Source organism: Corvus cornix, chromosome Z, assembly GCF_000738735.6.
Source record: "Corvus cornix cornix isolate S_Up_H32 chromosome Z, ASM73873v5, whole genome shotgun sequence".
Taxonomy (NCBI): Eukaryota; Metazoa; Chordata; class Aves; order Passeriformes; family Corvidae; genus Corvus; species Corvus cornix.
The window spans coordinates 44611449-44638634 of record NC_046357.1 but is presented as its reverse complement, the minus strand read 5'-3'; the positions used below and the strand labels follow the sequence as shown (position 1 = coordinate 44638634).

The following is a 27186-nucleotide window of genomic DNA, read 5'->3' as shown; positions in this document are numbered from 1 at the left end:
GGTGAAAAGGGAGCAGAACAGATGGTGCAGGAAACCTGGTCAATCTGAGCAAGATCTTGTCACGTAAGAACCTCTCTTATTACCTACATGCTAGTCTCAGTTAAGCTTCCTGAGACTGACGTGTTTCTCACTCCTTTTTCCCCAGCTCATTGTGATTCTTTTGGTAATTCCTCAGACATGTTAATTCCTTACCATGAATCCCCAGCCAAGCCAGCCCTTATGCTGGTGCTTCCCTGTCCTGAGCTTCAGTCCTCAGGAATATGCGCCTGATTTGGTTGTTCTCATTTGCAGGGTGCAGGATCATCAGAAGAATGGTACAGAAAGGCACAGGACTTCCTTGGAAGGTTCTTCCTTCCAAGGAACAGGTCAGAAAGGAAAGTGACCTGTACTAGTTTGAAAGCAAACCAGTGAGAGACTTGAAATCAGAACTACAATTTAATAGGAAAATTAAAAATAAATGTAATAGTACAAAAACACTGACAGAGTCAGGATATGACCTGGCACCCTGCCAAGGCAGGGTGGTGGTAGCAGTCCAATTAAATGGTGGCTGCAGTCCTCTTGCGATGATGTGGTTCTGTTGAAGCGGTGATCCTGCAGAGGGGTCTGGTCTTCCTCAGAAGGTCCAGTGGTGGTTATGTAGCTCCTGTCCTCTGGGACTCTAGTAGGTAAGGCTGACTGTGGTGTTCAGAATCTCAGATTATATCCAGGTAGGAATGCTTGGTTCCTCCCCCTGGGCGGAACATCTCACAACGGGATGATGTAATTTATGAGTCATGCAGTGAGGCTTGATAGCCCATCAACAAAAAAAAAATCTCTCCAGAAAGAGTTGTCAGGGATGTGTCATGGAAGAGATAAAGAACACTGCCCCACCTGGTTTTAACAGATGGTGATAGAATACATACTCTTGGTTACATCTTACACTGTAACCTAAGACATAGCTTTCTCTAGTTCACAAATGTATCTGAAAAGTTGCTGAGTACCTACAGCTCCAGAGAAGTCAAAGCACTTGGCAGTGCTATGCTTCATCTTTTTTACCCTGTGTCTTCCTTACGCATGCCATAAAGAACATGTTCTGCCAGGCTCTTCACAGAAGCTCTGTGGCACTAATGTAATCCTGTAAAATATCAACACTCTACACTACTTACAACTGAGCAGTGAATAGCTGAACGCAGAAAAGATTTTAGGATTTTGAAAGCACCTAATAGAGTAAACATAGTGATAGTGTTTACATAGTGTAAACATGGAAGACAGAGAAATCCTGCTTGTTCACTTCAGTGTTTAGCAAGCACAGCCCTGAAACTTTCTCTCAAAGCCTCAATGAAACTCATTTTCTTAATAAAGACACTTCTCACAAAGTGAGATCTGCAACAAAGACCTGAGACAACAAGGACTCTGTTTTCTAGCTTAAAAAAACTGTGTTCCTTCAGATTGACAAATGAAAGCAAATTTTAGGACTAGCAGTTCTGTGGACCGACACACTGTTGGATGAACTGTCCAATAACCATTATGTGCCCCTAGGTTAGTGAGCAGAGAAAAGTGTGGCAGGAGCAAATATTTTCAGTTGTACTCATGGCTTTGTCTACTAGCAGCAATGGAGGTGATGTAGCAAGGATGATCAGCGCAAAATCTGTCCTGGCTTTCCAGCACTTGGAAAACCGTATAACTGCCATTTGTATGAATTTGGCTCTACCTTCCACTGAGGTTATAATGAGTCTGACACAGAACTTTTCCACATCTTCAAACAAAACCCATCCTTTTCATAAAGTGTCTTTCAACAGCAAAGGCAAAATGAATGTTTCCACCTCTAACATTTTTACTGTTGCACTGTTCCTCATCCCTTGAACAGAGGTAGGACCACTGTTGCACAGAAAGAAACAGTTCTTGTGGTGCAGCCAAGCTATCCACCATCAAATTTGCTTAGAAGACTCTACTGCAGTGGCCATTGAACAAGGTCCAAAATGTCTTTTCTGTGATGTTGGACTTGCCCAAGGAGTAATGTCACTGCAACCACTTCCCTGGATGGATGAATTTTGGAGAGGCTAGATAGATGGGCTATGGCCAATTGGATGAGGTTCAGCTAGACCAAGTGCTGGGTCCTGCACTTTGGCCACAACAATCCCATATAGTGCTACAGGCTGAGGGCAGCGTGGCTGGAAAGCTGCCCAGTGGAAAAGGATCTGAGGATGCTGGTCGACAGTAGCTGACCATCAGCCAGCCATGTGCCCAGGTGGCCAAGAAGGCCAATGGCATCCTGGCCTGTATCAGCAATAGTGTGGCCAGCAGGACCAGGGCAGTGATTGTCCCTCTTTACTTGGCACTGGTGAGACTGTGCCTAGAGTGCTGTGTTCAGCTTTGGGCCCCTCACTGCAGGAAAGACACTGAGGTGCTGGAGCGTGTCCAGAGAAGGGCAAGAGATCTGGGGAAGGGTCTGGAGCACAGGTCTGATGTAGAATGGCTGAGGGAGCTGGAGCTGTTTAACTTGGAGAAAAAGATGCTCAGGGGAGACCTTTTCACTACAACTCTACAACTCTTTGTGTAGCCAGGTGGGTTTGGTCTCTTCTTCCAGACAAATAGTGAAAAAATAAGAGGACATAGCCTCAAGGGGTTCAGGTTGGACATTAAGAGTTTGTTCACAGAAAGGGGACTAAACATTGGAATAGGCTGCCCAGGGAATTGATGGAGTCACCATCCCTGGAGGTGTTTAAGAAAAGATTGCATGTGGCACTTACTGCCATGCTCTATTTGACAGGGTGGTGTTCAGTCAAAGATTGTACTTGATGATATCAGAGGTCTTTTTCAAACTAACTGATTCTGTCATTCTGTGGTTTTGATTTCTGTTTTTTGAAAAGCCCGAACTGCTTCAAATATGCCTCTACACTCACATAATTATTTTATCGTTGGTTTTGATAACATTTTTTAGCTCAGTCACCAGTACTTCAATCCCTTTAGTAATCCAGATTCTGTTGCTTTGAGTTCACATTTTGTCTACCAAAACGTAAAAACCCAAGAATAAGACCTCTTGCTCCATTTTTCTCAATCCAGTATCTCTTGTAAGTGCTAGAAATTCCTGCCTCCACTTTTAATGACTCCAACCTGTGTTTTATACAGAGCTGCCATCATCACTCAGAGCAAGCTGGGCAAGGGGCTGAGGTGACAACAGCAACACGACTTTCCAGAGAAAAAAAAATGTCCCTGGTTTTGCTTTTGCCAGAAATGTGTCTTGCAATAACCAAGCAGGGGCTCTCAGGTACACCAGTACTCGATGCAGAACCTCTGGTTTAAAACCTGCTTTGGGAAGAGGCAAAAATGATAGTGACAGGGAACTCTGCATCCAGTCAACACTTTTAATAGTTAAACAGCTCTGCAGAAGCAGTACCAGGGTGAAGACCTGAGATTCACAGTGCCTCCACAAACTTTGTCAATATGAGTGTCAAAGGCAACATCTGCATAAATGTGATGGGGACAACAATGTACATTGGTATACCATGCAACCAGTGCTACTACACAGAGGAGTACTTGAGAAGATGCCTGTGCATCAGGATTAGTAAAACATAACAGGGAGTTTTGCTGTAGCCTCAAGTCAATCTTGGTCATCTCTCATGTTTTATTATCTACGTATTCAGCAAAGATATTTTTAAAGAAAGAACATATCTTCTGAGAAAGCATTTCTGAAAAGTATATCAACAATAAGATTTTAAGGTCCTGAGCATTTGAAAAAAACAGTCTATATTTTACTGAAGTTACCAGGGAGCTTTTCTATCATGGATTGCTTATATTGTGTTGTTTATTAAAATTTGTTCCAAAATTGCATCTGCCTTCACACCATTTCTCATGATGACCTGAGACTAAAATTGCATTATATCAAAGATGCTAGGATTTGTCTCAGCCTGTAGTTCACAATCATTCTTTAATGGAGAGATCACACCCCGTGTTGGGAAAATGTTTAAAATACATAATTTCCTGAGTTTACAACGAAGTGTGTGTACCCTCTCTAACTTTAGAATTACAGTGAGAAGAATCAAGCACACACAGCCTGAAGGCAAGATGCTTTCCCTGGCTTTTCATTTTCCTAGAAATTATATTAAGAGAAAGTCTGCACATGATTTACTGAAAATAGGAATATTAACACTGACTTGCACAAAAATTATGAAGTCCAAACTCTCCCATCTTCTTAGAGGGAAACCAATCCCTTCACTTCCAGCCCAAACAACTTAACTATTCCATGCTATTCCTCACAAGCAAATGCAAGCAGCTTCTGTGGATGAAAGAATTTACTGTGCCAGATTTGATTTGTTATTTTTATTTCTAGGATTTCTTTCATTTCAATCAATTGAAAATTGGAATAGTGCTACTATAGCAATATTGAAAACATGCATTACTTGCCTAAATAGTGCCAATGAAACAACACTATTAACCTCTTATGAAAAATGGAGGTTATTTCCTACAGAAATTAGAAAAATTGTAGAAACTCAGCATTTCTGTATAACGATGAAATTTACTAGAATTTAACAGTTTAGGTTTTTCCTTTTTTTAACACAGAGATGGTTTTGGATGTTAAACAATTCTCAAAGGACTTAATTCTCAGCAAGAAAAACTTCCTGAACTGTCTTTACAGTGTGCTTTTTGAAGTATCAACAATTATTGTTATCATTGAACTATTGGCATTACTCTGAGGTTCTGTCCTACAGCTGCTTTTTAAAATCTTTAAAAAAACCCCTCCAGTCTCAGAGAAAAAAGTTATTCTTGGCAAACAAACTTGAAAAAAATACAAGAAACTTAAAGATAGCAGATTATTCCATGAACAGGCTTGTATCCAACTGTGCACAACAGAGCATAGGCAACTGAGTCCCTAAGAAAAGTTCCTAGAACTGACTTTGACATGATGTAGAAAAACCAGTAATATAAAAGCTGCCCTAGAAATGAGCTAGCAAAGATTTGCATTCAAATGTAAACCAGTCAGAAATACACTTACATCCTGTAGCTGACAGCCAGAGGACAAAAAGATTAGAAATGCTTCACTCAACTATGTGCCAAGTTTCCTTTTATCCCTAGAAACATATCTAGCTGTGTGCCTCTAACATGATATAATTGATCAATTGAGATTAAAATGAAAATTAAACCGAGATTTAAAACAGATTACATTTCAAGGTTAACGAGATGAGTTCCCTGAAACTATGCAGAGATCGATGCCTCATGATGCTTATCCACATACAGGTGAGGGGTTGGTGGTAATCCCACAGGACAAGCAGCGTGACCTACTGTTCTCTTGATGGAGAAGGTGGAGAATGGGACATTCAGAGACCTGAGGGACCAAGCCCACCCAGGCCACTCTGCATGCCACCACAAAAACTTGCAGGTCTGAGTTCAGTGGGGCTGAATGTACGTGGAAAAGGTCCCTTTGACACTGGCTGGCTTAGTCAACCCAGGCCCCAGTTCTCAGAAGCATTTATGTAATCAAAAGCAGTGAATGGAATCTTCAGAGGTCTATGTAAACTAAACATCTATAAAATCTCACCCTGAGGGTCTGAAAACCTGACAAAGCTTTAACTAGGCAAGTACTGGGACTTTGGCCAAAAGAGCTAAATGTCTGTTCTCAAGTAAGCGCAGCTCTTTTTAACATCAGTGCAGGATTTGGCATGTACAATATGTAGATTTAGGGAAGGTGCGTGATTAAGAAACAGAGAGAAACTCCAGAATGTTCAACTGGCATGCAATAGACTTTGGAAGAAGAGCTCTATCTATTATGGAGGACCCTCAAATATTACGAACTCTCACTTATTTCCTCTTAGAGATTTAAAACCCAAAGTGTAGCCTTTGGATAACTGAAGTTCAAAACAAAGTGCTACATGCACTGCTGAATGTTTGGAAATGCAAGTGAAAACAAGACTGAATAAATCACAGGACCAGTAAAGTGGAAGCAGGTGTGTAAGAAAAAACATTAATATATTGTTGCATGTATTATTACATTGTTGCATCACATGCCTTCATTAACCTGTGGATGCCCCATTCCTGGAAGTGTTCAAGGTCAGGTGGGATGGGGCTCTGAGGAACCTGATCTAGTGCACGGCATCCCTGTCCATGGCAGCAGGGGTTGGAACTAGATCTTTAAGTCCCTTCCAACCCAAAGCATTCTATGATTCTGTGATTCATTAAAGTCTGTTCCTGTTATGGTTTATTAGTACTGAACTTATTGCACAAAAATAGATGAGGAAATTCCTTGCAAAATTACCCATTTCTGTTCATATTGGTTCATTTCATTAGAGTGAGAAATGGCCCTAGACAAAATGCTGCTAGTAAAAATAGCTGAATAAAAGTAATTACAAGCAGGATAGGAATTTATTTTAAGGTATACACCTCCAAAGCAAACCACTAACTTTCAAGAAATGCATCCTGACAAAATTCTTAGTCTCTAGAAAGATAATTTAAAAAAAAAAACAACAAATTTTTCCACCTGTGATGCTCCTCTCCTCTCCTCTCCTCTCCTCTCCTCTCCTCTCCTCTCCTCTCCTCTCCCTCCTCCTCCTCTCCTCTCCTCTCCTCTCCTCTCCTCTCCTCTCCTCTCCTCTCCTCTCCTCTCCTCTCCCTCTCCTCTCCTCTCCTCTCCTCTCCTCTCCTCTCCTCTCCTCTCCTCTCCTCTCCTCTCCTCTCCTCTCCATGCCAATTAAATAACAGACAATCAAACAAAATATTTCTTAAAATACAGTAGGTTTCAAAGAAAACAGGTGTTTTACTATATCAACCTGACAGTGTTTCCAACTAATTCTTTCTTGTGGTTGCATTTAGTCCAGCCTTTCACTAGAGTTAGTAGAAAACATACAGGCTTTCCTCATTCAAAAAAAGGGAAAAACCCCAACACACCTTTATCCTACAAATACAAGCTGAACTGTCATACCGTATAGGCATGCCAGAGATGTTGATATCAATATCTAACTTCTTCTAACTCTTTCTAGATATGAATAACCTATAATTAAAGACAAACACTGAAAAACCTGCCAAGAATAGCTGAGGACCACACTCTGGGTAACACAGTGCTTTCAAACATACTAATTATTAATCTAATTTTTGACAACGTTTTCTGCAAGGACATGCACAGATTAGATACCCATTCATTCGACTGTGTCATGGAGTATATTTGCATTTAAAGCCAGTCAGATCTCTTACACACAGCAGACATCTGGACATGTCTTGTTTGAAGAAGTAAAACAGAACCTAGAAGAGCTATTTTGGAATTATAGTGAGGAATGACACAGGGTCTTATTTAGAAGTTAGAACCCAAAATAAAAAGGAGAAAGGGTGAAAAAGAACATGCTGACATTTATACAGGATGCAAGTGTATTGAACTGCCCTGACCAGTTTTCTTTAATTACTGCTGACATTTTTCCAATCGGATTTCATTGGCAAAGCACTTAGACAGCTTCATCTCCTCTCAGAAAGAGTTCCTTCAGTCAAAGCTCCTGATTATTTACTAGTATGAGTCCAAAACAGAAAAATCTATACTGTGAATTCTTGTGTTGATGCTTTGCACCACTCTTGAGGTGTCTGAAAACAAGGCTGGTTCCTTCCAGTTGCAAAGTGTTACCAGTGAGATACAGTTGGGGGGGCAGCAGTGAAAATTACTGCCACCAAACTCAGCAGTGATGTTGTCATATCTCTGTAGATAGTAGCACTTCTGGATTTGCCAAGGCAAGGCGTCCTCTAATACTGCTGCGAATTGTCAATGCTGGAGCAACCTCAGAAAGAAGCCAGAGAGACAATTACCCCTTGACTTACACCACATCTAAGCCTTGAGCTGAATTTCACCTTGTTTTGCACTGACAGCATTTCACCTTTACCTGCAGGCATCTCAGCAGGCACTGTGCTACATACAGGCAGGGGAAAACAGAATCCTCCAGATCTGAACAAGAGTTCCTGTCATAAGTTCACACACACACTTCCACCTGCCCAATTGCAAGTAAAAGGTGCACGTTGGCACCAAAGAGAAAGACAGGAGTGCTGACTGAGTATTACCACTGAAAAAAGTCCCTGCTATGCTCAGCCTCCAAACTCTTCTGATGCTGTCCATTCAGTCTAAGGTTTCAATAGCATCTGTATGAGACTACATTGAAGAGTCAGAGCAAGATGGCATCTCCAGCCACAGTCCTATGACATGTACAAAGCCAAAGACAATGCTGTGAACCAACCCTTAGCAAAGCAGCCCCCTATGTGGGGACTTTGCTGGTGTGCCAAATGGAAGGGCACATTTCACTTACTGTCCTGGAAGGCTCAATATGCCCCTGCCCTGGCTAGACAGAAGGCTGGAAGCAATTTCTGACCCATGCTTTCCTGCAGGAACAGAAAAAGAAATTCTGCCAAACACAGCAGGTGAACACACTTAAGTCTTGTAGGACAGACACAAGTGTTGCTCCTTGTGTCATGTACACTAGGGAGAAGATGATCTTTCTGCAACTGCCTTTTAAAATGTAACCATGTCACTAGAGCAGAAATGCAAGTACTGAAATGTTGCTTCTGATGAGGCATGAATGCTAGCACTTTTGTAACTCTCCCTCTTTGTAGCCAAATTACAATTGCCCATGTCCACAGAAAAAATGGCACTGAATCAAAGCACTCAAAGGCTTTACAAAACACAGAACATCTGAGAAGTCTGAGCAACCCAAATTACATTGTCTGAGGGCAAGCTCCGCAGTTTCATAAGGCCCAACAGCAGCATGAGATAAAATTGAACAGCTCTGTTCCCCCTTTCAATGTGAAACTGCTTTTAGACCAGTTAAAAACATAAAGTAGCTCCTTCAGTTTGGCCCTCAGAGATGGAGGTGTGTCCGCCTTTGCTGAAACCAGGTTTCATTTCAAGCTGCACCACAGCACACTACAGAGAAATCCGTTCCTGTGGTTGCTACAGCAAGCAAAATGCTCAGGGATATGAGGAGAAATTTAGCTTACTTGCTGTCTGCCAGACTGGAACAAATGGACTTAGGAATACCTCTAAAAGAGATGCAAACAAAAAAAAAGCCTCTCACAGCATTTTAAAAGGCCTCTGTTTAGACTAGCTGTGCAATACAAGGACAAATCTGCCAAAGACAAAAAGGGAAGAAATTAAAATCTCTTGGCTGTACACTTTTGGAAGATGATAGATAGGGAAAGGGCAGTCAAAAAATTTCTCTCTCTGCAGCACAGCTGTGCAAGTTAAACATTTCATAGCTAAGAGCACTGTATTTGGTAAATAGCCATTAATTTTTTTTTTTTTTTTTAACTTAAAGCTTCTGGTTGTTCTCATCCAGAGTCCAGTCCTACAGACTAGGCAAGATGGACAGTGCAGGGCAAGGGGATGGAGAGCAGCCTCTGGGACAAATACACCATTTGGCAGGCAGGATTGGTTCTGTGCCAGTAACTGGAAGTGATACTTGAGTCAACTATGTGAAGATACAAGACATGCAGAAGAAACCCATGGTGGCACTGCTCTCCAGTGCATGGAGATCACTCAATCCAGTGGCAACAGGTTGAGAGCCTAAGAAACTACCTTGCCACTAGGCAGGTGGTGCTTGGTGAGACTGACTGCTCATCTGGGTGGGCTGCAAATGCTTATCACTCAAACATGGTGCAAATCTGAACCACAGCCATCACTGTGCACCATCCAGTGATGGGGCTGTATTTATTAGCTTCAAGCTTTACAAACAACCAGTTCACTTTTGTTACCTATGGAATATTTGTGAAGCCAGTAATGTACAAAGTCTATGGTACCAGCATTTAACATTAGGAAAAGGCTGATTTAAGAAATGAATGTCAGAAAAAGGCTACCAAAAACTCCAAATCACAGGTATATCTTTAAACAAATGTCCGTAAAGAAGACAAGTGGGAATGTTACCACTGCACTTAGCTTCTCAGTGAAACAAAGCAGCACTGTCACCTGCCTCTGCTTTTAACAAGTGCTTCCAAAGAAAGTTAAAGACTGATTTTAATAATTACTATTAAGAAATACACTCTTAACCCAGATGTTTAAACCAAATACTCACTGCCAGTTTCACTAAGGCTCACATGTGCCTGTAATTTTCTTGATTCTTCCTCATAGCATCTGACTGACCCAACATTTCTAGTAGTTTTACCATTAGGCATAAAGGCATGCAGAAATATGTGAGCCATCTAGGTCCATCCAGAGGGACTGGTAGAAGGTAATGCGAAGGTTTCCAGCATGGTTCAGTTTCATCAGCTCTCTTCAGCCCCTGCACCTTCACAGCACATGCTGTTGCCATGGATCTCACTGCCAAGTGGCATTCCCAGTTGACAGTCATATGCCAGATCCTGAGTGATGCATAGTGAGGGCACTCCCTTGATCTTCCTTGTACCTTGCACTACACACATCAAGCTGCATTTCCTAGCAAGCATCAGGCAGCACCAGGTAGCCCTCGCATTGCCCATTTTTAATTTTTGCTGTTTAGCTGTAGTCCCTTTCTCCTCAAGGTATCACTGACTAAGACACCAGCCCTAAAAAGACACTGTTGGATATTGTTCTCTCCTCTTACTAGGAAAATACTATTGCTTTAACCCTGTCTGTGGGGAACGGCTTTCTGTGTCTCACTTAACACCACAGGGGCAAGTGGACGGAGAGTGAACAAAACCAAGGCACACTATTGCAAAAGGAACCATTTCAGAGTGAACTGTAGTCTCCTGTCTGGACAATCTGACTCAATATTTGGTTTTCCCTTGAGAGATTTATACCAAAATACAGTAAGCACCAGTCCTGAGCCACAAGGGTTTTGAGGAAAACTCAAGTTTTAAAGTCCCACCTCATCCTCCCACCCAAACCCTACTGTGGCATGTGATCACCCAATTATCCAGTGCACTTCCATCAGATTATTTCTGACCTGAAGGGCTGGAAACTTCTTTGTATTTTTTGAGTTGTTTTCATCCTTCTCCCATTCTTTTTCTGAGGATATTACTCACACCTGTCTCTTCAGAGTTCTTGAGCAAAGCAGATTTTCAAAACTTGAGGTTTTTTCCCCTCCACAGTATATTCTTATAATGAACTATCCCAAAACTTGAGTCAGCAGTGTCCCTGCCAGCCAGGAGGGCCACCAGTGTCCTGGGGGGCATCAGGCACAGCATCACCAGCCAGGCAAGGGAGGGGATTGTCCCGCTCTGCTCTGCACTGGGGCAGCCTCACCTCGAGTGCTGGGGGCAGGTCTGGGTGCCACAACACAGAAAAGACACAAAAGTAATATAGAGCATCCAAAAAAGGGCCACAAGGATGGTGAAGGGTTTGGAGGAGAAGCCATATAAGGGATGGCTGAGGTCACTTGGTCTGTTCAGCCTGGAGAAGAGGAGACTGAGGGGAGACCTCACTGCAGTTACAACTTCCCCATCAGAGAAAGCAGAGGGGCAAGTACTGATTTTTTCTCTGTGGTTACCAGTGACAGGACTCGAATAAAAAACATGAAGCTGAGTCAGGGGAGGTTTAGGTTGGATATTAGAAAAATGGTTCTTCACCCAGAGGGTGGTTGGGCACTGGGACAGGCTCCCCAGGGAAGTGGTCACACCACCAGCCTGACAGAGTTCAAGAAGTGTTTGGACAATGCTCAGGCACAAGGTGCGACTCTTGAGGTGTCTTGCACAGGGCCAGGAGTTGGACTCAATTATCCTTGAGGATCCCTTCCAACCTACATATTCTATGATTCTATGAGTCTATGAAAACTGTCTTCCTGCAGTTTCCTGCCCTCAGAGCACAGAAATACTGGCTTCTTACAGGAGCTGATCATAACTGCTGCTTTTCACTCTCTTGATATAAAATACAGGGACGATGGCACACTGCAGTCAACTACTAAATGCAAACCTTGGTTTTTAATGCCAGGACTATAGCCTTAGCAGAGAAAGCAAATTATCCAGAAAAACATGAGCAAAGGAGTGGTTTACAAAAGAAAAGCTTTTCTTGGGCAACTCCTATAAGAAAAGTCCAGGCAGCATTTCCATACTGTCCTGATACCAAGCAGATGGTGTGAGTATCAGGTGTCTGCTCAACACTTCTATCAGATACAATAAATAATACACCACTAATACAGAATATCAGTTTCATTCTGTTCCTACTTACTTGAGACTGCACTGCATGCATTACCTTATCTCTAACTGAATGCAAAACATCTGCCCAAACCCATCACTGGAGACTGAATTAAATTTCCTTGGCAGTAATATTATTATATATGCAGCATGTATACCTGGTGCTGTCTTTTCTATTTTCTATCTTAAGCATCTTGGAAACATAAAAGCAGTTCAATTTGTCGCCTACTCAGATACTTTCTACCAAACAATCTAATGGGTCAAACCCTGTGAAAAATGGTAATGTCTCTTTCTTTTGTCAGTCCTCTGACAAAAACCAGGAAAAAAAAATACATCCCACACAACAAAATCAAGGCATTGTTTCTCAAATAGCGTGTCACATTAGCAGAAATTTTACTTTGACATCCTCATGAATTCTGAATTCCTTATAGTATAATTATACATTCAGCAAAAGTGATACACTTCTATTATTTTTGAGGAAGTATCTTGCACAAGAAAAGTATAATTAAAAGTGGTACAGCATTTAAAACAAATGGAACCAGAAAGGATCACACTTAACAACAGTCATGAGGGAAAACTGCCAGACCACTGATGGCTGTGAGAGTCTTTCAAAGTGGTCATTAAGTAGAGAGGAAAGGTGAATCAAGCAGATGAAAATGACCTATATAACTTAATTTACTTGACTTTCAATAAAACTTCAACAATATACCTCATGCCTTGGGAAGAAGGCATTAATTCTTGCAATAGCATTATGCAATGGGAACAGCAGACCTTCCTGATGCAAGAGCAGGACCTTTCTGACAGAGGGCTCTGGCATAAGTCATGGGGGCTGTGCTGGTTTTGGCCAGGTAGAGTTAATTTTCTTCACAGTGGCTGGTAAGGGGCTGTCTTCTGGATCTGTGCTGAACACAGGGTTGATAATATATAGTTTTGTCATTGTGAAGTACTGATGCCTGAAAAACAGGCCCCAAGCCAAAGCTGACCTCTAGATGAACCTTCCAACCAAAGGTTACATGATATTTGTATCTGCTCATTAGTAAAATATGCATGATCATTAGCATTATGATATTTGTATCCCCTCATTAGCGGAATATGTAGTGTGATAAGAATCAATTTATCTTTCTGTGTTTAGAGGCTGGACAAGGCCATGAAATCAGACATCTGGCCTTGTTTGGAGGTATATGGTCAAAGCCAATTCCCTTGGTTCCTCCTTGAGCCCTGGCCAGGCTTTGGGTAGAACCCAAGAGGAGGATGAAACCAGATGTTTCCACACTAGAAGGTATGTAAGCTTGTTTATTCCGCAATATAAAAGCCGGACTCCCTTACAGCAAAGATGGAGACCTTGCTTACGAGTGGACGCACCGTGTAGGATCTCCCAGTTACCAGGAGTGGCCCTCCAGTCCTTCACTGTGACCAGGGCTCCCCAGCTGATGTGTGGATCTGGATGTTGGTAAAGTACTAGGGTAACCAGTGATGTATCTTTCTTCATCACTATAGGCAATCTTTTGTAGTAATGACTGAGTGCATTGCTTAGCTTATTCTTTTGTAATTCTTTGCTGTGTTGAACTATAGTAAATTACACTTCTTCCTTGAAGTTGGTGTGCGTGTCTGTTGTGCTGACCCTGCCCACTGGTAAAATGTTTTGCTCAGCAGGGCTTACACAGAGTCAAGGCCTTTTCTGCTGTTTGTACTTCCACACTGGTGAGGAAGTCGGGGCTGCATGGGAGGCTGGGAGGAGACACAGCTGGGACAGGTGACCCCAGCTGACCAAAGGGATTTCCAGACCATCCAGACCATATGGCATCGTGCTCACTACATAAAGCTGTGGGGAAGAAAGAGGAAGGGGGGAACATTTGGAGTGATGGCGTTTGTCTATCCAAGTAAGCGTTACACGTGATGGAGCCCTGCTCTCCTGGAGATGGCTGAACACCTGCCTGCCATGGGAAGCAGTGAAATAATTCCTTGTTTTTCTTTGCTTGTGTGCATGGCTATTTTTTCCCTATTAAACTGCCTTTATCTCAACCCATGAGTTTTCCAGCTTCTATACTTCCGATTCTCTCCCCAGTCCCACTGGTGGGGGAGTGAGCAAGTGGCTGTGTGGGGGTTGGCTGCTAGCTGGGGTGAAACCATGACAAGGACCTGGGTCCAATCTCCCAGTTGCTGGTTGGCTGTGAGGAGGCTTTTATACCAGCCAGCACTGCAGACCTCTGCTCAATACAGTACCAGAAACACCTTTCCTGGGATACCAGCCCTGGACAGAAAGTGCAAGACCACAGGAAACTTACTACATCTACAAACTGCAGTGTATAAATCTGAGAACCCACAAACACCCCAGAGGAACTTAAGGTTCCTCCACACAAAAGCCCTGGTCCCTCTGCACAGCCAGGATGTTCTCACCTATTGCCCACCACCCTCTATTAAGGCTACCAAAGCCTGCCTTAATTATATGGAAAGATTTGTGTGGTACCATCAAGGCAACCCTGTGTGTCCTGAAAGCCTTCCTACTGACTTGCCAACCCAGTCCCCAAACCTTGACAATGACATCTGTGGGGGTCAGGGCAGAGCTTCATTTCGGCAAAAAGCTCCTTCCTCCTCACAGGAGTCTCAAGAGCCACATGCAGGTGCTCCTCCATCTTACTGAGAAGTCCCTCCTGAACAAGGATGGGTACACTGGTCACCCTGTTTTTTTCTGAAGAGCTACAGTCTCCAAAAAGTAAACAAACAAAAAAAAGCCCAGACAACACACAAAGAAACCCCAACTCAAGTGAGAAAAAAAAAAAGGACTGGAAACCCCTTGGAACACATTAATGAAAATCATTGCCCAGTGGCCATTAGTTGTGGAATAAAGGCCATTTGATGAAAAGAAGAGACATAACCTAACATTACAAATTTACCCCAGCTATGCCAGAGGGAACAAGAAAACTTATCTTCCAACATAGCACAATGTAGGCAAGTAGCGAAATTCACAGGTGGAGGCAGACAAGGAAAGAGACTGAACAGCTGATGTCTACATGTGCTCACTCAGACTTTCTGCTTTTTCATTGTACTAGGACAGTGGTAGTGCATCAACAGTGATGAAGTAAAACACGGAGCAATTTGCTTTGCTCTCACTTTGTTGAAAAGCATATTCCTCGTGCCCCACGTGGATCTCACAGCTGTGGACAGGGCACCAACATCAGAGCAGAGCCACAAGGGGAACTGCTGCAATATGGGAAACCAACGCCTTTCACTGAAGGAGTGACATCTCCTCCACAGGAAAAAAAAAATCATTGACCCCACAGGGCCAGTACTGAGACTTTAAAATACATGCATACATGATGGATTCATACCTCTTTGTTTCATAGAGCCTGCTGAAGTGATTCCAGGTTTTTACCTCCCCCATCTTCACAGTATTATCCCATGTAAATACTGTACCAGTTAAATGGCGTGTAAACTAAGCTAATCAAACACAGCCAAACTATTTAATCAGTATCTAGGACTAGGAGGTCAGCAGAGGTGACACAGTTTTTAGAGATGTCTGACTGGAAAGAGGTCACTTAGCTTTACAGAGTTAACTATCCAACAGAAAAGCACTGAATGTTAACACACACACACACACACACACAAACATAAAATGCAAAGGTTAATTGTGCATATCTTTGATATATGGATCTGAGCTGCTATTTTTCTTTGACTCCTGGCTAGACCAAAACAAATTTTGACCCTCTTTGAGACTGTTCAAATGCATACAGCAAACACAGTGTGTTAAAGCAGATGCAGCATATTGAAGAGAGCTGAATTTAAGTGCGGAATGTGACTTGCAAATAAAGGGCTGGGTGAACAACCAACTTCCATATAAATTGCCTGCTGCTGTATTTCAGTAGTGCTCCACTATATTGTGGAGCTGTTCCAAGACATAACTTACTTGCAATGCTCAGTATAATGTATTCTCTTGTGGTCAAAAAGAAATGGTAAATCCAAATTTACACATTTTTTTTCCTCTGACAGACCACCTTTTTTCCTCTGTACGTGTGAATGGATTGCTAAGAAAGGCTCCTGTACACTGCTATATTGAAATCAGTCTCATTATTTCAGAACAGATTATTGAACAAGAGAAAAAAAATCTAACCAAAGGGTAGGCTATTTGGGGGGGAAAAAAACAGGAAAAAAATGCTTATAACTTAATTATCTAGTGAAACTTGCAAGCATTAATTAATTTAGGCAAAAAGCTCCTTCCTCCTCACAGGAGTCTCCAAGTGCTTCTGTTTCCAAGAGGTTAACTCACCTGTATTTTGCGGTATAGTACCATAATGTCTAATATTTACAGGAATGAGCTCTTAGACTGTTTATGGTGAGACAAAGGGAAAAGAAAATCTACTTTCTGTGTGTTTATACATATTGCATACATAATTTTATGACTTTCTTCACTCACCCCCACAATAAGTAACTTCTGTTCCTCAAACCAAGACAAATTTGTAAAAACAGAATATCTGAGCCAGCTCTGCCCAGCCAAAAAATCATTGTCACCAGTATTTCAATCAAATCACACTGCGTGTTCAGCAGACACTTGGCACTGTGCCTGATCTTTAGGCTGATGCCAAACAGCAGGTCAGACAAAGTGGGTGGAATACTACATTGCTTGTTTAATTCATAATATTCAGTTCAGACCAAACTTGTCATTTATGGGGTTCTTAGCTGTGTGCGAAGCTGTGTGCAGGAAACAAGATTTAATTGAAACAGGCTTTGGACACAAGTTATTTGCATGAGGGTTTTTTTTTTTGTTGGCTTGGGGGTACAAGTTTTAAACTTGTAAAGAGAATCTACATTCTCTTTACATGAGACTTGTGACTTGAAATCTAGAAGATTTGGAAAATACCCACCTGACAGTGGATAGTTAATAATAAATCATTATAAACACAAAACACAATGCTTCTTTTTAACCTGCTTATTTCCACGATAGTTATAGTAATAGTACTTCTGGAAATCAGAGATGGAAATGTTAAACTTGAGTGGTTTGAAATTAAGTCATCAGCACTCATCAAGTCTGGTAAAATTGCTAGGATACACATATCTGGCACAGACTATGCCAACCACTTTACAGAACAGTTTCAATTCTAATGTACTGGTTACACAATAAATGTTTGCCTCCTGGGTTTAAAAAAATTAATACTGGCACTGTAAGAGCTTGGTTTTTAAAAGCACACCCTTGTTTTTATAGTTACAGATAAGAAAGTTTTAAAAAAAGAAACCAGACATTATTCTTCCCCCTACCAGCGCTAAAAAAAGACAGCATGAAATCTAAATTTTGAACAGGAAGTACTCACTTTCCTCATTAAACATGAAAAAAGACTCTATAAAACTCTTTCAGTTACAACAAAATCTGAGCAAATATTTAACCTAAGAGTGTAGAGTGGCATGATGCAGTATGACTATGGACTGCCATAGGGGAACAATCCACACGATGGAAAACAGAAAACATTCCACTCCATGAGTAGCTGGGCATCTTCTGTGGCATGAGCAAAGCTGGCTCAACAGCAAGGATCAAAAACTCACAGATAAAAAAAAAAGTGCCAGCTTCTACATTTGAGAATAGTTCATTAATTTTTTTTCCATGCTGCAATATTTTGCAAATTCCAAGCTATGACATTTGGAGTGTTACCAGCTAAAATATGCTGGCTCCTTATGGTGTGTTGCAGCAGATTTTGCAAACTATCACAGGGTGACGAGGGTTTTCTCTACAGCTTTGGAAGAACACTTGTAACATAAATACATCCTCTCCCCTCTGTACTTAGACTGCAGAGATACCAGAAGTATAGAAACTACACTCTGCGGCTTCAGGTTTAAGGAGAGAAGACAAACAGAAAAGTTACACTGCAACACCAAGTGCATACCAAAAGCTAATCTTACCCTAATTTCGGCTCTCATTCTAGAGAGAATGGAATCTATTCTCTCTTCCATTGCTGCGTGGAAGTACCTGCTGTAGCCGAGATAAGGTGTAAACACCGTGCCAGTGTGCTGTTCAACAAAACGGAGGAGGTTTCCAGTGCTTTTCTGCACCAGGATGACTTCTGGGCAGATATCAACACTGTGACAAGGACAAAGCTGAAGATGTGCCAATTGAGAAGCGTTTTCATTTCACCACAGTGTTTTCCTCTTCATGCCACTGACATCCCTCTGCACACCTGTTCCCATATCACACTGGCTAATGAGCATGTTCTCATGCCTAGCCCTGACCTTTCCTCCTACTGAAAATGGTTTCCTGTCCCATCCACCTTGGCCATAGAGCAAAGCTACTCCCTTCCATTGCACAGAATTTTTTGCTTAAAAAAAAAAAGAAATGGCAAAAAATGGCTACCTAGCGTGCAATATCAGCATTTTCCTCACCTACCACAGAGCACAACCGTACATTTTACACCTCACATCCTGCCATCTCCAGCCCAAGTTTCCAACCTGTTGAGATGATTTTGAAATTTGATTCTGTGCTCCCGTATCTTTGTGTCTCCTTCTGGCCTCATGCTGTACACAACTGCAACACAGAGAGAGGTGTGTTATTTCTTACACTATATCATTCAGGAACATCTGGATAGGACAGATTCCAGCAGAACCACAGCTTCCTCACCCTGTAAGTCAGACACCTTCTGCGTAAGATCTCTCTTTTCTCTCTCATCTGAGTATGGAACAAAACAAGTTGAAAAAAAAAAAAAAGAAAAAGCATATACCATGCTAATAGACTATATTATATTTAGTAATACAGAATATAGAATACAATTTCAAAATAAAATTATATTACTTATATGTATATGTATTTATAAGTAAGCATAATTTATTATTTAATAATAAATATATTATTAATATTTATATATGACACATCTTTAAATATTTATCAAATACAACAGCAGTTATTTTGGGTCACTACTGCAGAACCTATTAAATGCAGTTTACAGCGTGTAAACCATAGTCCTTGACCACGTGGAAATACACACCCGCAAAATAAATGTCTGGGTTCAGCAGAGGCATACTAGAAACTCTGTTTTTTAATTTGAGACAGGGAAGGAGGAGATAACAACTTCAAACAGGGTAGCAGTCAAGCTCTGGCCTTTCCCGGGCAGCTGTCGTCTTGGCACTGCTCAAACCTATCTTGGCTTACAGCTAAGAGGTTATTTCCCTGCTCTCCCTCCCCACTTAATGGGTGTCCCTTAGGACTTCCCAACACAAGAGGGGGAGGAAAGTGACTCAGATTCGAAAATACATTTGTCTCAAGATGCACTAAAATAACACTGGTGGTCCTTGAATAAGTAACAATTTTATTTGAAGGACAATTTACAATAGTTACTCACATGAAGGGACATGGTTAGCAAATGGCCGTGTTCATAAACTTTGCAATATGAGAAAGAGGAAGGAAGAGGATAGCGAGGAGAGGGGAAGAGAAAGAAAGGGAAAAGAGACAGAGAGAGTGAGAGAGATCCCTGATCGTGAATCCAGCCAACAGGGCTCTTTGATATCCTGAAGTCCCACACAACGTAGCTCCCTGTCCTTTTTTATGTTGGTTGCTTCAGGCGACCCCCCCTCCATGCCTAAACAGGGCGGGGAGTGGCAGCCAATTTATATGTAAATGAGTAGTATCGGGAATAACAAAGTGAGTACAAAGACTGGGTTTTGCATAAGGGCGGAACAGGACCTAGTCACCTTAGCATCACTTTAGCTTTACCTCGGCTGATTCCAGCAATAGGTCTTCCAACCCCTCAGCACCCCATCCACACATCTCATGGTGTGTCTCATGGTGTGGCTCCAGTTGCTTAATTTAATTTCACTTTATTTCATTTGAGACATTTCTCCAGCCTACTAGATCAGCAGCGGTTTTTCTTTTCTCCAGCCTTAACCCCATGAGGATAGATAGTAAAATTTGACATTACAAAAACCAGTTGCTGTCAGCTTTAAACATATTTCGAAAAAACTGCTGTAGAAGATCATTATATCATGGACACCTTTCTTGCCTATTTCTTTCGTGAAGATGCAGCTGTTCTTAGGTGAAGGGACTGGACAATCACGCTTTCAAACTATAGCATTGGTGATGCAAGAAAGTCCACTGGACTAGATGAAAAGTAAAGTATCAGGTACATTTGGATCACCACTATACGATTATGTTCCTGTTTTCAGAAAATGCTAATTTTTTTATGCCTGATTGTCCACACTGATCAAAGACAGTCACTTTACTGAAGACCACAGAGGAAAACAACAGGGCAGACCACACAAAAAAAAAAAAAAAAAGGAAGAAATAAATTGATGAAATAAACAAACCTGGAGAGAAAATGGGACAGGAATCTCTTCCCTCCCCTTATCTCTTCCAGTTATCTTGGGTACTATTTGTAAAACACATATGTAAAATATTTAAGGCATGATGACCACTTTTAGAAAATAACTACCTTGAACAATAGAAATAAAAGCTTGCAGAAGGTCACAGTGCTCACTCGGTGAATACCATTAATCTAACCCTGTGATTCTGCACTTAGAGGAAAATTTTTCTTCCTGTAACTTTTCATAGGACTAAAATCCTAAGATGGCCAGGTCCAACAGAACTTACGTGATGTCTCTGAGCTAATATCAGTCAAGTGAACAAAAGTTTCAGATCCTGCCTGTTGCTAAACAAAAATAAGGGAATGGAAGCCCAAATGAACTCTCAAGCAATACAAGGACCACGATAAAAACTTACTGTGCAGAAAATGTGGGAAATACCTGTAATTGAGAATAGCCCCTAGATCACGCAGAATAACTTCTTAGCACACAGCCAGGCAAAGAGGTTCTACTAAGATCAAACTAAACCCAGGATGTGAGATAGGTCCTTTTCACCATACTGTTCTAAGCAGAAAATACAATACTGAAAGTTATCTGCTTACATCCCAAATGTGTATGGATGACTGAGGCCAAAATACAACACATTCTCACCATGCTGAAGGCACCTATTATTTTATTTCTGTTTCCATTTTGAATGCTTAAGGTCAGACAGTCATATGACCAAGACCTTTTATTTACTTCAGGAAAAACATGGATGGTCAGTGGCCAGCCAGGGGTGTCATTAGGGAATCTGTGAGGTATACTTGTTACCAAAGAAACGAGAGAGGACTGACACCCTGTGATTTCTGTCTTGCAAGACAATTCACCAACCTGGCTAGTAAATAAAGTTCATAAATCAACAAATCAGAACCAAGGTCAAGTAACTGAAGATGAAGCAGCTGGGCTCCATGGGTCCTCTTCATTATTCATAGTACTAAGGTGTAATTCTTTTGAGCTCCTTTAACTTACGCAAATCCATCATGGAAACATTTGACTCCTTTTTGAATATTTTTCACAGAAAGGGACTAAAAAAGCCAATAAAAATTTGCTGTACTTTAAAGTCACTAATCTTCATCTCACCCTGCTTTACTCTGCAAAAAAGGTGTGCAGCAATAACCTTTGGAAGCAGAGTATTATGTTCAGCTAGCTACACTTGAATTACCAGATGTGTAACAATCCTCGAGAGGAGCAACTGCCACACACATTTCTGTGAAAGTGCCTTACAAACAACAGTTAATTTTCACACCACCTCTGTGAGCTGTGCATGGATGGGTTATTGCTCCCAGAGCGCAGATGTGGAAAAACAGCAGCACTGTTGAAATGAGTGCCAAGGTTGGGATCACACTTAAGACCTTCAGACCTCTTCTGTCTACTTTTTATGACTAACAGGGAAGGAAGGCAGAGAGGCATAAGGCTGGGAGACTGAAAATACCAAAGGATGTCATTGCTGAAACTCCAAGTCTCCATGGATCTGCAGTGGGTGGACACATGGCAGCCCACTCAAACTGGCACCAGGGTGAGGTTCAGTGGCCTCTTAAGGCAGGTGCAGCTGGTGACTGCCAGGTGTGAACAGCTAAGGCAGCAAACTGCTGCTGCTTTAGGAACTTTTGACTATAAATCCATTATCACTGCGTGAATGAAACAGAATTATACCATGCTTTTGAAATTTTCAGTGTAAGTTTCAGCGTATAACTGAGAAAACTACTTGCAGCGTACAACTATAGAAAACTTCCTGGTGTGATACCAACTACCAGTGCATAGATGCATCAATACAGGGGCAATATCAATACATATTTTCTTACAAAAAAACCCCAGCTTGCTAACAATGGCTAGAGAAGCACTCGAGCTGTTATGGTTTCTCCACAAGTTCTAAGTTACCTTCTGAACACCTAGCTATTTCAGTGGAATACAAAGAAAACCTCTGCTACACTCTTGAGATGAGTTAGAGGCAACAGCAAAAGTAGTAACTCCATGGTGTACCTCTGTCACAACAAGTTTTACACTGCATGTAAGACCACCTATCATCTACTCAACACTTTCCGTTAATACTTAGACCACACAGTATCTTTTTGCCAATTCTTGTATCTATCACATCTTCAGGTGCAAGGTCCTTAAACTATCAGGTTTGTTTGTTAGCTTGCATATGAAGGATTTCAAAGAGCTGATAAACTTGAGCAAAAGGTTGAAAAATAGCTTTTTGCTGAAAGCCACAGGCAAAAGGGGAAGAGGGGCTCTGTGCATGACTTAGCCAGGTCGAGCACCAGGCTCAGCACAGGACAGTAGGTGAGTGAATGAACCATGTAAATCCAACTTTTGTGTGGCTTTAGAAGTGAGCAAAACCAGGTTTAGCCAAGCCTGAAGTGATGCTTGAATAATCAGCCTGAGACAACTGGCAGATTTGACCCCCAGGACAATTTTTCCTGGCTTCTGGTAAGGCCAGACAGTCAGAAACGGTCTGAAACCATGCACGTATGCTGTGGGGAAGGCCTGCAGCCCCGGTGTGGTGCTGGTTATTAGGTTAATTGCACAACCACGTGAGTACAGCCCTGTTGCTCTGAGCTCTGAATTATATGGAGGAGAACTGAAGAAGCCATGAGGGAAACAGGAACTGGTCACTCCTGACCTGAAAAGACTTTTTGGGGTTACTCTGTTTGAGGAAACAAAAAAGTTAAGAAAAACAACCTTAGTTCCTGACCTGAAAAGTTGCCATCCAGAACACAGCAAAGGGATGTCATTATTTGTTTTATGCAAATTCTCACTGCTGCTATCAAGCACACTAAGCGCTGAGTCCCATTTCTCTTAAAACCAACAGAAAAATGAAAAACATTAGTTTGTGCCAGTTCACAGCCAAGCTTCAGCATCTATCACAGTTTTAGCATTGCAACACCACTGGCAGAAGTTGTATTTCTGAGAACGATAGTGGGGGAATGGCAAAGAAGACAGTCAAAAGTAAACTTCATGGATTAACAATTCAAATGTTGAAAGCCAGCCACGTAAAGGGATGTCATTTTTACTGAGTGTTTTAGGTTTTTTCTATGACAGATCTTCATTCACTTGAATGGAAATAGCTGTACTCTACATCTAGTACTACTGAACTGCCAGCTGTGTTCAGGAGATATTTATAACCATTAACACTGGAGATGGAGGGTGAGTTTTAATGTGTCATAGTTATTCCTCTGGCTGGAGAGTGGCTCTCTGTCTGACAGCTAGAATTTAATTGCAGAAGGCTCAATATATCTCTCCAACGTTTTCACTCTTTTCCTTTGCATGTAACCATCCTTTCCAAGCTTGCTTCTGTTTTCTGGCTTGCCTTATTGCTCCTGCCTCGTCTCGGTGGCAAGCCAAGTTGGTGAGGAGCTGCCTTTCCCAGTGCTCACCCCACCGCCTGCTTGGGCTGGGGACCAGAGGAACCCCTCGGAGCTCCCCTGAGGGAGGTGCCAGAGGGCCCGAACCTCACGTGGGGCCAAACCACACCGCCAGGCACTGGCCCTCGGCCCCGCTGACCGGGAGACCCGTGGGGCCCCAAACCACAGCCCCCTGCGCCTGCCCACCTCTATTTCAGCCGGGGGCTGGGGCTGGGAGGGGAGCGAGGGCTGTAAGGGTCGCTTTTCTTTTTGCAAGAGGGTGCAACGCGGGGCGAGGGGCTCCACTCCACTCCGTATGTTGTGACAAACCACGACCCCTCAGGCACCGCTGCCTCCCCCGTCCTTCACCGGCACGCCCCGTGCAGCCCGGGGGGGGTCACACCGAGCCTTGCCACTGCACAGCGCTCCGCGACAAGGCCGGGGGGCCCGTGCCTGTGCCCGCTGAAGCTTCCAAGAGAGCCCTTGGCCGCGCACAAAGAGAGCGAGCCAGACACGGGAGTATCGCCCGCCCCCGCGCCGGGCAGCGCTGGATGCACACACACGCAACCCCCGCACACGCATCCACACAACACGGTGCGGCCGGGCGGGTCACGTACCTGCAGGTGCCTGTCCGTGGGAGCGCGGGGCGGGGAGCTGTGCTATATCGCCCGTATTGCATGGGGGGATGAGGGCGATATCGCTCGGGGCTGGGGCGGGGGGGCTGCTCCGCTCCCTCCGCCCTCTTCCTCCTCCTCCTCCTCCTCCTCCTCCTCCTCCTCCCCGCGGTGTGTGCGGGGGTGTGTGGTACTCCGCGCCGGAGGAGGCAGCGGCGGGCTCCGGCTCCTGTCAGCCACCGGAAACCAGCGCCCGGTCCCCCGCACCGCAGGAAGTGTGCAATGGCACACCGCACACCGGCCCGGACTGGCAGCGCACCGCAGGCAGTGTGCCATGGCACTCCGCACACCGCACAGCACCGCAGGCAGTGTGCCATGGCACTCCGCACACCGCACAGCGCACCGCAGGCAGTGTGCCAGGGCACTCCGCACTCCGCACAGCACCGCAGGCAGTGTGCCATGGCACTCCACACACCGCACAGCACCGCAGGCAGTGTGCCATGGCACTCCGCACACCGCACACCGCACAGCACCGCAGGCAGTGTGCCATGGCACTCCGCACTCCGCACAGCGCACAGCTCCGCAGGCAGTGTGCCATGGCACTCCGCACACCGCACAGCACCGCAGGCAGTGTGCCATGGCACTCCGCACACTGCACACCGCACAGCACCGCAGGCAGTGTGCCAGGGCACTCCACACACCGCACAGCACCGCAGGCAGTGTGCCATGGCACACCGCACACCGCACTCCGCACAGCACCACAGGCAGTGTGCCATGGCACTCCACACACCGCACACCGCACAGCACCGCAGGCAGTGTGCCAGGGCACTCCACACACCGCACAGCACCGCAGGCAGTGTGCCATGGCACACCGCACACCGCACACCGCACAGCACCACAGGCAGTGTGCCATGGCACTCCACACACCGCACAGCACCGCAGGCAGTGTGCCATGGCACTCCGCACTCCGCACACCGCACTCCGCACAGCCCCGCAGGCAGTGTGCCAGGGCACTCCGCACTCCGCACACCGCACAGCACCGCAGGCAGTGTGCCAGGGCACTCCGCACTCCGCACACCGCACAGCACCGCAGGCAGTGTGCCAGGGCACTCCGCACACCGCACAGCACCGCAGGCAGTGTGCCATGGCACTCCGCACACCGCACAGCACCGCAGGCAGTGTGCCATGGCACTCCGCACACCGCACAGCACCGCAGGCAGTGTGCCATGGCACTCCGCACACCGCACACCGCACAGCACCGCAGGCAGTGTGCCATGGCACTCCGCACTCCGCACAGCGCACAGCACCGCAGGCAGTGTGCCAGGGCACTCCGCACAGCGCACAGCACCGCAGGCAGTGTGCCATGGCACTTCCGCACACCGCACACCGCACTCCGCACAGCCCCGCAGGCAGTGTGCCATGGCACTCCACACACCGCACACCGCAACAGCACCGCAGGCAGTGTGCCATGGCACTCCACACACCGCACAGCACCGCAGGCAGTGTGCCATGGCACTCCGCACACCGCACTCCACACACCGCACAGCACCGCAGGCAGTGTGCCATGGCACTCCGCACACCGCACAGCACCGCAGGCAGTGTGCCATGGCACTCCGCACTCCGCACAGCACCACAGGCAGTGTGCCAGGGCACTCCGCACACCGCACACGCGCACAGCACCGCAGGCAGTGTGCCATGGCACTCCGCACACCGCACACCGCACAGCACCGCAGGCAGTGTGCCATGGCACTCCGCACTCCGCACACCGCACAGCACCGCAGGCAGTGTGCCATGGCACTCCGCACTCCGCACACCGCACAGCACCGCAGGCAGTGTGCCATGGCACTCCGCACACCGCACACCGCACAGCACCGCAGGCAGTGTGCCGTGGCACTCCGCACACCGCACAGCCCCGCAGGCAGTGTGCCATGGCACTCCGCACTCCGCACACCGCACTCCGCACAGCACCGCAGGCAGTGTGCCATGGCACTCCGCACACCGCACAGCACCGCAGGCAGTGTGCTACAGGACACTGCACAGGCACCGCGCCGGGCGAAGCGGCACAGCCCCAGGCACGGGACATTGAGGGACACCCGAGGGACACCCAAGGGACACCCGCTCCTCCCACGCCAGCAGCACAGGGCGGCAGAGACTCCCGTGGGGCAGAGGGGGGGGGGTCGCCGTGCCCCTCTGCGGGGAAACAGGCAACGGGAGCTGCGTTCCTTGCGTTGCCGTGGGCAGAAGGGAAAACAAGGAGAAATGCGTGCGTGTGAAATAGGGATGTTGCGCTAAGGAACACGTTCTCAGCTAACATAATATAATTCTCATTATTCTGGTGGGGGTCTGTTGACTTGCTGCAGCTGAGCTACTCCAAGCTGCTGCTCCGTTGTTTTGTGCAGATACAGAAACATGCCATTTACTGTTACTTTTTTTTTTTAATAGGTATCTGGCACGATGTGTTAATTTTATGTGGACTATATACATACACATGCACGTATCTACACACACACTGCACCTGCATATAAGACAATAAAACCTGCAATTTATCTGCTGTGAAAACAACAACTTTCTTGATTTGCTTGCAACTAGAGACCCTGTCAGCAACCTTACTCATATTGGGATTTTTTTTTGCAAATAATCACAGGAGGGCTCACTGTGTGCTTGCAGCATTTTCTCTGGGTGTTGGTTCTCCCACAGTAAGCAAGGCACATGCCAAAGCAAACTCTGCTCATCTCCTCAGTTGTGCTTTTTCCACCCTACATCACTCCAGAAGGAGACAGGCCTGGCTATCAGCCTTCTAAGCCAGCTGCTTCACGGCCCAGAGGTTTCCTTTCCTCATCTTCCTTATGCCAACCAACATTTGCAAAACTTGAATG

General features: G+C 44.6%; 1 protein-coding gene across 1 annotated transcript in view; it reads right to left on the bottom strand.

Moving 5' to 3' along the window:
* Positions 1-24430, bottom strand: part of KIAA1958 (KIAA1958 ortholog) — a 53358-nt gene extending 28928 nt beyond the window's left edge. Inside the window, 1 exon segment of the mRNA XM_039566613.1 lies at positions 24314-24430. The gene's annotated coding sequence lies outside the window, so the exon portion shown is untranslated.
* Between the last annotated feature and the right edge of the window lie 2756 nt (positions 24431-27186).